A 10,808-nucleotide genomic window follows, 5' to 3' on the forward strand; every position below is an offset into this window, starting at 1 on the left:
GGAACACATGCATCTTATAAATACAGATTTCAGATTCAAAATGCATCTCTATTGGATTCTAGCTTCTCATCATTTCTGATTTTCCTTCTTGCACTTGCAAACTCAAAATGCAATACTTTCAGAATTTTTTTTAAGCAGGAACACGTGTACTTTATTGAATGCCATTGTAGAAAAGTGTGTGAGGTTAAAGGGCTGATACAGGACTCGGCTCTGGGGACAGGTCGAGGAATGGAAGGTGGAGTGTGTGGGCGACAGGTCGTGGGCAGAGCTCCTGGCCTGGATGCTGCCTCCTGTTCTATTGATAGACTTGGAAGATCAACACTGGGATGATGATGAGCAGAATGCCCATGAGGATGCCCAGAACCAGGGCCCAGACATTCAGGCACTTGGCAGTGGAGGCATAGGCCTGGCCCCCGGTTAGGTCGCCAACCATCTTCCTGTCCCTAGACTTCATGGAGTAGGTGACTGCTATGAAGCCCAGGCAGCAGGAGTTCATGAAGAGGGTGTTGAACGGGGACCAGACAACATGGTTGGGCACACAGGTCTCGCTGTGGATGTGGATCACGGTGGACCTCGGAGGAGCAGAGTTGTGGGGTGCCCCCAGCACAGCCACCTCATGCTCCTCCTTGAGCATCTGATAGTCTGGGGGGCAGCTGGTGTTGGCAGGAGTGAAGAAGGTTTGGGCAGTGTGGTTCACGGTCACTTGAAGAAATTTTTGAAATTGTTAATGGCTTATAATTTTGTTGAAGACAACACAATAAGGAAACTGTAGACTGGGTTGGGCATGGTGGCTCACACCTGTAATTCCAGAACTTTGGGAGGCCAAGATGGGCAGATTACTTGAGCCCAGGAGTTCAAGACCAGCCTGGACAACATAGTGAGACTCCATCTATACAAATAATTTAAAAAATTAGCTGGCCATGGTGGTATGCGCCTGTAGTCCAAGCTACCCAAAAGGCTGAAGCAGGAGGATCACCTGAGCCCAGGAGGTCGAGGCTGCGGCAAGCTGTGATCACGCCACCACACTCCAGCCTGGCTGACAGAGTGAGACCTTGTCTCAAAAAGACAAAAAAAAGAGAAGAAAGAAAACTCTAGGGTGATACCACACTGATGATTTCTATTATTTTTCCATCATCCTCCTAGGCAATTCCATCATCATTCCATTTTCTTATTATTTTAGTCTTTTCAGCATAGCTTAGAATAGCTAATAAGTGATGATGAAGTAATTTCTAGGCTGAGGAAATGGCAAAATTTTTCAAGAGATAGGAAAAATGAGATCATACAATCCCATGATATATCTTAGATTTAAGAAGGTGTCCAATGGGCCCGTGTGGTAATTGCAAGATAAAGTAATATTTTTCTGTTTAAAAATAACATACAATTTCTCTTTTTTTCTTTGGAAGATCTCTAAGGAAGAATAAAAGCCATGAAATGTCAATCCTTACAACAGAACTGCTCAAAAAAGAAACTAAACTAGAAACCTGATTCCATCCTGAGAATTAGGATACACTAAGCAAAAGCTCTACTCTCATATAAGAGCCTTAGTACAGTGGCGTAAAGCTAAGTCTTGAATTCTGAACCTTGAGGTAAAATGTATTAGGAGAAAGTGACTGGGACTTTTGGTGCCATATTAGTTGGGGTAAGACAAGCTGCTATAATATGAGAAGACCCTTAAATGCAGTGTCTTTAAGAGCAAAAAAGGCAAGCATATTCCTGCTCTCGTTCATATCCAAGGTGAATGTTTACAGTAGAGATTCAGGGATTCAGGTTTCTTCCATCTGGTGGCTCTGACATCTGTTGGGAACATGTTATCACCCTCATGGTTGAGGACTCAGCTGTAGGGAATGGGCAGAGCTCACAGAGAAGACCCAGCCACTTTCTCAAGGCTTAGCCCAGAGAGATATGCATCACATTCTATTAGTAAGAACAAGGTCACATGACCACTCTCAGCCCCAAGGGAGGCTGGGACTTGTGGTCGGGCTATATGCCCATGAAGGGGAGGAGAATGAACTTTGGTGCACAGCAAGCAGTCTCTGCCCCAGGGAATGACACGGTCCTTTGATCATAGCAGACAAGTCCATTTCATCTCCTAGAGGCAAGAAATAATTGGACTACATTACAAAGCAGTAACTCTGGCCAGGCACGTTAGCTCATGCATGTAGTCCCAGCATTTTGGGAGGCCGAGGTGGGCAGATTACTTGAGGCCAGGAGTTTGAGACCAGCCCGGCCAACGTGGTAAAACGCCGTCTCTACTAAAAATACAAAAAAATTAGCCAGATGTGGTGGTGCACGCCTGTAATCCCACCTATTTGGGAGGCTGAGACATGAGAGTTGCTTGAAACCGGGAAGCAGAGGTTACAGTGAGCCGAGATCATGCCACTGCATGCCAGCCTGGGCGACAGAGCAAGATTCTATCTCAAAACAGTAAAAAATAAGGCCAGGCGCAGTGGCTCACACCTGTAATCCCAGCACTTTGGGAGGCTGAGGCGGGCGGATCACCTGAGGTCGGGAGTTCAAGGCCAGCCTGAACAACATGGTGAAACCCAGTCTCTACTAAAAATACAAAATTAGCCAGGCATGGTGGTGCATGCCTGTAATTCCAGCTACTCGGGAGGCTGAGGCAGGAGAATCGCTTGAACCCAGGAAGGAGACAGAGGTTGAAGTGAGCTGAGATCACACCATTGCACTCCAGCCTGGTGACAGAGCAAGACTCCGTCTCAAAAAATATATATATAATTAATTAATTTAATTTAATTTAATTAAAAATCAGAAATAAATAGAAAGTGGTAATTCTTAGTGGGTCAAAGTTGAGAATCAAAATCACCATGGAAGCTCTTTCTCATTTGGTTTCACTGAATCAGATGCTCTGGGAGATGACCCAGGCAAATACATTTTTTTTTTTTTTTTTAGATGGAGCCTTGCTCTGTTGCAAAGGTTGGAGTGCAGTGGCGAGATCTGGGCTCACTGCAACCTCTGCCTCCTGGGTTCAAGCAATTCTGCCTCAGCCTCCCGAATAGCTGGGATTACAGACACCTGCCACCACGCCTGGCTAATTTTTTTGTATTTTTATCAGAGACAGGGTTTCACCACGTTGGCCAGGCTGGCCAAGTGATCAAGTGATCCACCCCCCACTCGGCCTCCCAAAGTGCTGGGATTACAAGGCATGAGCCACCATGCCTGGCTGGTAAATACAATTTGAATAAATTCTCTAGGCAGTTCCTCTATGATTCAGATCTTCTGTTAATTCGAGTAAGAAAGGTAAATCCAGTGTCTAAGGAGCCCCTTGCTGTAGTTAGAGGCCTTGTGTGGGGATTTGCCTGGCTATGGGGGTTCCTGAGATTGTATCATATCCCAGCCTGCGATCCCCTCCCCAAGCCCAGATCTGGCCCTTAGCAGGCTCTGAGTAATTGTTGAATGTATTATTTTTACTCTCACAACCGAAAGAGTGGGGAAGTCCTCTGAAATGCCATTAAACTAACAGACAGAAACTCTGTATGTCCCTTGACTCAATCTGGTTTCAAAAATAAGCATAAATAAACCATCTCAGAGAAAAGGCATTTCAAAAGTGTCCCCTCCCATGAAGTGAAACCATCACTGTGAGGCCAGAGTCTCCTGAATGAGCTGAATGATGCAAAACTGTAACACCACTCTCTGCAACAGCCCTGTGCACAGCGACATACCTCCACCCCGTCCCCAATGGGTGGGACTCTCTGGAGCAGAGCTCCCCCAGCTTGAATGTGAAATTGCAGATCCTGCTTCAGTAGATGTGGGAGCGGGTGCTGAGATGCTGCACTTCTAACAGACTCCCAGACATGGCCAATGTCACTGGTCCATAGACCACACTTTGAGTACTGAAGTTCTAGAATGCAAATGAGCAGGCAAAGGTAAGGTGTCTTAGAGCAAATGCAGAGACTCCCACCTGGCAGCTGAATCCATAGTTTACTCCTTCCCATTGGGTCATCTTTCCTCCCTATTTTCAGCCTCTTGTCTTTGGGGACTGGACAGATTTCTGTTCCAAACTTGAGGGTCTTATAGCACCCAAAGATGTGCCCTAAGGTGAAAGGTGAAATCTGGAGTTTGGAGTCCTTTTCTCTACGAGAATTATCTTCAAACATCCTCTGGATGGAACAGAGACCTAATGAAGTATTTTCTCAATGACCCCAAGGCCGAGAACGTCAGAACAGGCAGAAGGAGGTTGTTCTCTCCAGCATAAAGAAAGGAACTGTGGTGGATTTCCTGGGTCCTGTTCATTTTTGACATTTAACAGACTTTATGTCTGGACCATACGTATTCCCAAGTTCAAGCTGAATGCACTGAATCTCTCAGCTGGGAAGAACCGTGGTGTCCTGGTTCAAGGATCTATTTTCCCGATTGAGACAGACAGGCAAAAAATAACCTAAGGCCACAAAGTTAATACTATTTCCATGTTTCTGGGCTTCTAGCCTAGGCCTAGAGGTTTCCCCAAGAAGTCACACTGCCTGCCAGACTTGTAGGAATGGAGGACAAGCTGCATGCCCAGCCATCTCACTGCCTGGCAGCCAGGCAGAAAGGACTATTGGCCACGGGCCATCCTGGGTCCCCTGACTTGACCCCCAAGCTGCTTGCCTTGCAGAACGCCCTGTTTAATGCTTTATTCCTCCCAGTGTTTCATTATTGATTCAGCCCCTCGCTGCCGGGTCTGACCAAGTAAGCTGTGAGCGTTTGTCTAATGTCAGCTTCATCAAAAATGCAGGAGTTGGGGTTTTACTCGTCTGCGCGCTACCTAGACGGTTTAAGTCGATGATTAGTGGTTTCTGTGAGCCAAAGAGGGCGCTGGCAGCCCACACGCTGGCTTCTGGCTTCTCTGAAGCGATGCTGGGTCCCCAAAGTTCTGGGGAACCCAGCAGCCTCCATCTCGTTAAGGTGGGGATGAGGCCTGGGATGAGGGGATTGACTGACGTGGAGAGTTAGGAGGTTGGGAGTGGTTTTTTCAAACAATTACCAGCCAAGTTTAAAAACAAATTCAGCAATGCATTATTATGTTGTCATTAAATATTACAGATGCAAATCTAACGAGATAGAAAAATGTTTATTCTTTCATCTATTTAAAAATGTTTCTTGAGCACCTATTATGTGCTAAGCACTAGATTAACAGAGGTTAATGAGGCATACAAGGTTCTAATTCTCATCAAGCCAAAATTCCATTTAAGAGAGAAAAATCAGGCTATAAAATAGAAATAATAGTAGTAACAGTAAAGGTTTATTGAGTACTCACTATGTGCTGGGTAATATGCTAAGCACTTCACATAGAGAATGCTTCTATTTTCAAGGTATATATATTTTTTTTTTTTTTTTTTTTTTTTGAGACGGAGTCTCGCTCTGTCGCCCAGGCTGGAGTCCAGTGGCGCAATCTCGGCTCACTGCAAGCTCCGCCTCCCGGGTTCACGCCATTCTCCTGCCTCAGCCTCTCCGAGTAGCTGGGACTACAGGCGCCCGCCACCACGCCCGGCTAATTTTTTTTTTGTATTTTTTTTAGTAGAGACGGGGTTTCACTGTGGTCTCGATCTCCTGACCTCGTGATCTGCCCGCCTCGGCCTCCCAAAGTGCTGGGATTACAGGCGTGAGCCACCGCGCTCGGCCTTCAAGGTATATTTTTAAAGCCTGTATGTATATCTGCTCATAGAAAAAAGACAGGAAGGAAAAAACATTAAAAGACATTATCCTCAGATTATAAGTTTATGGAGGACTTTTATTTTCTTCTTTTTGCTAACCTGAATTCTCTAAATTTTCTTGGAGGAAAGGCGTGTTCATGTGTTGCAACCTTAAGGAATCAGTCATGAGAACTTGAACCAGAGGTAAGAAAAAATTTTAAATTAAAAAATTAATTAACTAATTAATTAAAAAAGAAAATAGTCAGAGAACCTTCAAATGCTTCTCATTTGCTGCCTGATGTCTCCGGGCTCCAAGTATATGAGGCGAGGCGCTGGCCTGCTCCAGCCACTCTGGGTTCTGTCCCAGCTCGGAAATTTACCGCCTCTTCCTCCCTGGAGGATGGAGTCGCTGGAGAACCCTGATACTGTGGCCCAGCGCCGTTTGGCTTGTGGTCAGGGCTCGGGGAGGGCTGAGGCATCTGAAGATTGAGCCTGTGGAAAGGAACCCTTTAATGCAATGTCCCCAGATGGGCATTGGGAGCCACACTCCCTCCTGGAGGTGTGCAGGTGCCAGGATCCAGCCTTTCCTACTAATGAAACTCCAATCAGATCCTGACAGCAGGTGCTGCCGGCCAGCCCCACTGGACCCCTGCCCTGGCCAGGGAAATGGAGGACGACAGCTATGCCACTGTCTGAAAATCCTGGTGCCCCTGAAGGCCCTGCTGGGCTGCTCTCTGGCTCTGGTGTACCTGGAGGGGAGACAGGGGATGGCTGCCCCACAGTGATCACGGTAACCCTAACAACAATGTTACACTTAGGGAAATCCAGCTCTGAGTTCTTGACACACAGGGAGGCCTGACACCAAACACTTGACATTTCTTCATTCATTCATTCAATCCTCAGTATTATCATTACCATCCTCCTTTTACCTATATGGAAACAGAGACCCAGAGAGGTCAAGTCACTTGCCCAAAGTCACACAGCCAGGGAGCGTAAGGCTGGAAGGTGGACTCCAGATCCCACACCCTAACCACTCAGCGACACTGTCTCCCATTATCTGAGATCTCTGGGGACAGTGCCGTAGAAGGCTGTCCCCCCAGGACTGGACACGTGAGGAGGAGAGCAGCTCTGGTCCCCGAGGAGGCATCAGAACACTGAGTAAAGGGGAACAGGCAATGGGTGTCAGGCAGTCCTGGCTTTGAATCCTAGCCTAGACACCTACTCACTGTGTGACCTTAGACAAGTCATTTTACCTCTCTGGGGCTCTGTTTTCTCAATTCTGCAATGGAGATGTAATACCTAACTTTTCAGATTGCAGGCAGGTTATTTTCAACACAGAAAATTACTAGTATTGATTGAACACCTGCTACATATGCCAGAAGCTGTGCAAAGCACATCACATGTGTTATTTAACCTTTTTAATACCCTAGGACACTATGATTATCTCCACTTTACAGATGAGAAAACTGAGGCTTAAATAGGTTAAGAACTTCAGAAGGTTATGAGAAAGAAGCAAAGCCAAGGTGTGAACCCATGTCCTCTAAGGCCACAAGCCCTAGGCTCAGCCCATCTGCCATATGTGCCACCTCTGCATCAAATGAAATGATGCTTGCCAAGGACTCACGTCAAGTAACCAGAGCTGTCATTGCATGGCCACAATGCGGACAGAGACAATGCATTTGCACCTAGCCCAGCGCCTGGCACATTGGAAGCCCCCAATAACTGTGTGTATTAATGGTTCCAGTTGTCTCAGGCATGGCAAGGCTACCTGCAGCAGCCAAGACCTCTTCGGCTCTTTGTTCAGCCCAGTGAGGGCTCCTGGGGAAGCAAGCAGGTCCCGTCTCCCCAAAACTCTACAGTTGACTTGGGAAGTGAAGAAAGACACACCTGCAGCAGTTACATAACTGCTTCCTCCTCCACAAACCAATCACAGCAGATAGGAGCCCCTGGAACCCCTTCCAGCCCTAATGCACCTCCAATCCTGCACAGGATTGGCATGAGGCGAAACATAAAGAATGTGGTTCAAGTGTGTTTTATCAAAAATGTTTCTAGGCCCGGGCTGCCCACAGAACTTTTTCTGTACAAACATCACCGGGGGCCCAACATCCCTCCCAGGACAGGAGTAGATCTTTAGGAGGCCCCAGATCCTGGTGTCCCAGCGTGCAAGAAGTGCGTGTTTGTGCTCTCCATCCATCCTGCACTGACCCTACATTTGAAGGCCAGTTGCTTCCCTGTGTCCATCAGAGGCTTCCAGAGCTCCTGCCTGACTCCAGGTGGACTAAATCCATTGTCAAGTTCTCCCAGCCCCCAAGACCTGCATAAAAGACAGATTTGTTACAATTGGAAGGGACCCTACCAACTTCTCATTGTGAACTATTCACTTTACAGATGACCAAACCAAGGCCCACAGAAGTTAAGTGACTTGGCCAAGGCCACACAACTAGTGAATGATGTCACTGGAATTAGAACCCATATCTCTTGGCACCTAATTCAATACTGCTTCTGTCACTGACGTGTTTCCTGAGCACCCAATAAATGGTAATTATGTATTGCCTGATAAATGATGACTCCAGACTTTGGGTCTTGGTGATGTTTCTTGACGCTGAATCTGAGAGGTCTTACACAGGCCACAGAGGATTCTTGGGTAGTAGCATTGCACAAAGCAGAAGGGAAACTTCTGGAGGAAGGCCATACCTCTTACCTCCACCCTCAGGATAGAGCCACATGCTCAATGCATTCCAATCCGGGATCCAGTTCTTGCTCTGCCATCTTAGGCTAGCCACTTCCTATGTGAGCCCCCAGTTCATCTGCAAAGTGAAGAGGAAAATTCTTTATGGGCTCGTTGAGAGGTGATATAGTTTGGATGTTTGTCCTCCATATCTCATGTTGAAATTTGATCCCCCATGTTGGAGATGGGGCCTAGTGGGAAGGGTTTGGGTCATGGGGATGGATCCTTCATGAACGGCTTCGTGCCATCCTGCAAGAATGAGTGAATTTTTGCTCTACTAGTTCACAGGAAAACCGATTGTTAAAAATAACCTGGCACCTTCCTCCCCTTTCTCTTTTGCTCCCTTCCTCTCTCATTATGGGACACTCTATCTCCCCTTCCCCTTCTGCCATGATTAGAAGCTTCTGAGGTCCTCACCAGAAGCAAACATTGGTGCCACGCTTCTTGTACAGCCTGCAGAATTGTGAGCCAAATAAACCTTTTTTCTTGGTAAATTACCCAGTCTCAGGTATTCCTTTATAGCAATCCAAATGGACTAAGACAGGAGGAATAAGTGAAATACCACGTAAAATGTAGAGTACAGTGCCAGACTCAGGACACGCTCAGAACAGGCAGGGCCAACATCCTCTTGGTCCCAATGTAGACAGGTTTGTGTGAGAAGATGAAAAATAGGATCAAAAGTAAGTCATCAGATCTAAGACAACATTGATCATAAAACACACCGTGAATGTATGCACCACTCAGAATGGAAAACACTGCAAAATAAACTATGACTCAATGCTTTCTCATCACTTAGAATTTTGATTACATGCTTAGAGAAAGCTTTTTCAACTTAGATGTGGGTTTTCGTCTATCCCTCTTGCATATACATAAAATGAAATAAGGCACCTAAATTTGTTACCATCTCCCTAAAACTGCTTCACATTCAAAGCCAGGCTCTTCTGAATTCCTTTCAACTTAGAGTCATTGGAGTTCCTGTTTTCCCACACAATATTGTCCTCTTACCTTCAAGAGCACTGGTGACGTGGCATTTTCCAAACGATTCCATGAAAGAAGAAAAAGCGAGGAGGGCTGGGCTCTTACCCCAGCTTTGTCATTGCGTGGCATTGCGCTGGCTCACTTTTGTGTTTTTTTGGTTTGGGGGGTTATTTTTTGTTTGTTTGTGGGGAGTTTCTTGTTTTATCTTTTTTTTTTTTTTAAATAGTAGAGATGGGATATTGCCAAGTTGCCCAGACAGGCTGGTCTTGAACTCCGGGGCTTAAGCGATCCATTGGCTCACTTTTGACTCCTGTGTTGGGCAACGCTGCTAAACATGTCAGTGTCACCATTTTCCCACATCCCTCCCACAACCATTTTGTTCCTAATTTCCCCTCGGATTTTCTACCAAGCCACTCCCTCCCATTCTGCAAGTGTTGATACGAAAGCTTTTCATGTTTGCCCAGGCAACAGCAACCGTAAGACACCACTAATCGTAAGACGCATGAAACTCCAGAGGTGTAAATACCTGGAAATATTTGCTTTATAGAATGACTGATTTTGATAACAATATTTATTAAGGCCCCACTATGAGCCAGGTCCCATGCAACATTTCGTTTGTTTGAGTTTATTATCATTCCTTTATAGATGAAGACACAGAAGCTCAGAGAGGTAAAGCAATTTGTCCAACGTCACACAGCTAATAAGTGACAAAGCCAGGATTGGAGCTGAGGTCTCTTTGGCCTTGTCACCATAGAAGAGATGGATCCTTTCCCAGGTATTTCCTCCAACCTGACTTCTGAGTCCAAGGGGTTCCTGCAAAATTAAATCAGTCCTGGCCTTGGGAACCCCTTCCCATCTTTTGATTTCCTTATTTTAGAGAGTAATAACAATAGTTCTCTGTGCCAGGTGTTATTCCAGCCGCTTTATGTGCCCTAGCACACATAATGTTCCCAAGTCCCTAATGGAGTGGGTTCTATCCTTAGCCCCATTTCACAGATTAAAAAACTGAGGGGGTGTGGAGAGGTAATGCCAGGTACACAGCTAGGAAAGGGAAGGGTTGGGATTCAAACGCAGGCAGTTTGGCTCCAGACCTCCCTCTCCTAGCCCACCCCAGCCACCATGTCCCCAGACTGGCACAGGAAACCCTCTGCAACCCCAAGCCCCCTCCCCATCCCCGCTGCCCTGAATCCTGTTGACTTTCGTGGTGGCCAGGCCCCGCTCCCGCTGGGCTGTCAGGCTCAAGGCAGATGGATGGCCTTCTCTGGCTAGGCTTGGCTTCCCAGTTTCTTCACACTGGACCCAAACACAACACAATCTAGCAGCCCTGGCTGCTCTTCAGAAAAATACGCAAGGCGAGTGTGGAAAGAAATCTAATTAGAATTCCTTAGAGCCCCAGCAATTCCTCTTATTAAATTAGCCCCCTTTGAAGTGGAACTCGGCTCATTGTAATAATTTGAATGCTGAGGAATTGT

At 46.4% G+C, this 10,808-nt stretch overlaps 1 pseudogene; it reads right to left on the reverse strand.

Moving 5' to 3' along the window:
- Positions 1-252: 252 nt before the first annotated feature.
- On the reverse strand, positions 253-691 carry LOC100579178 (annotated as a pseudogene).
- Between the last annotated feature and the right edge of the window lie 10,117 nt (positions 692-10,808).

This window comes from Nomascus leucogenys, chromosome 24 (genome assembly GCF_006542625.1).
Source record: "Nomascus leucogenys isolate Asia chromosome 24, Asia_NLE_v1, whole genome shotgun sequence".
Taxonomy (NCBI): domain Eukaryota; kingdom Metazoa; phylum Chordata; class Mammalia; order Primates; family Hylobatidae; genus Nomascus; species Nomascus leucogenys.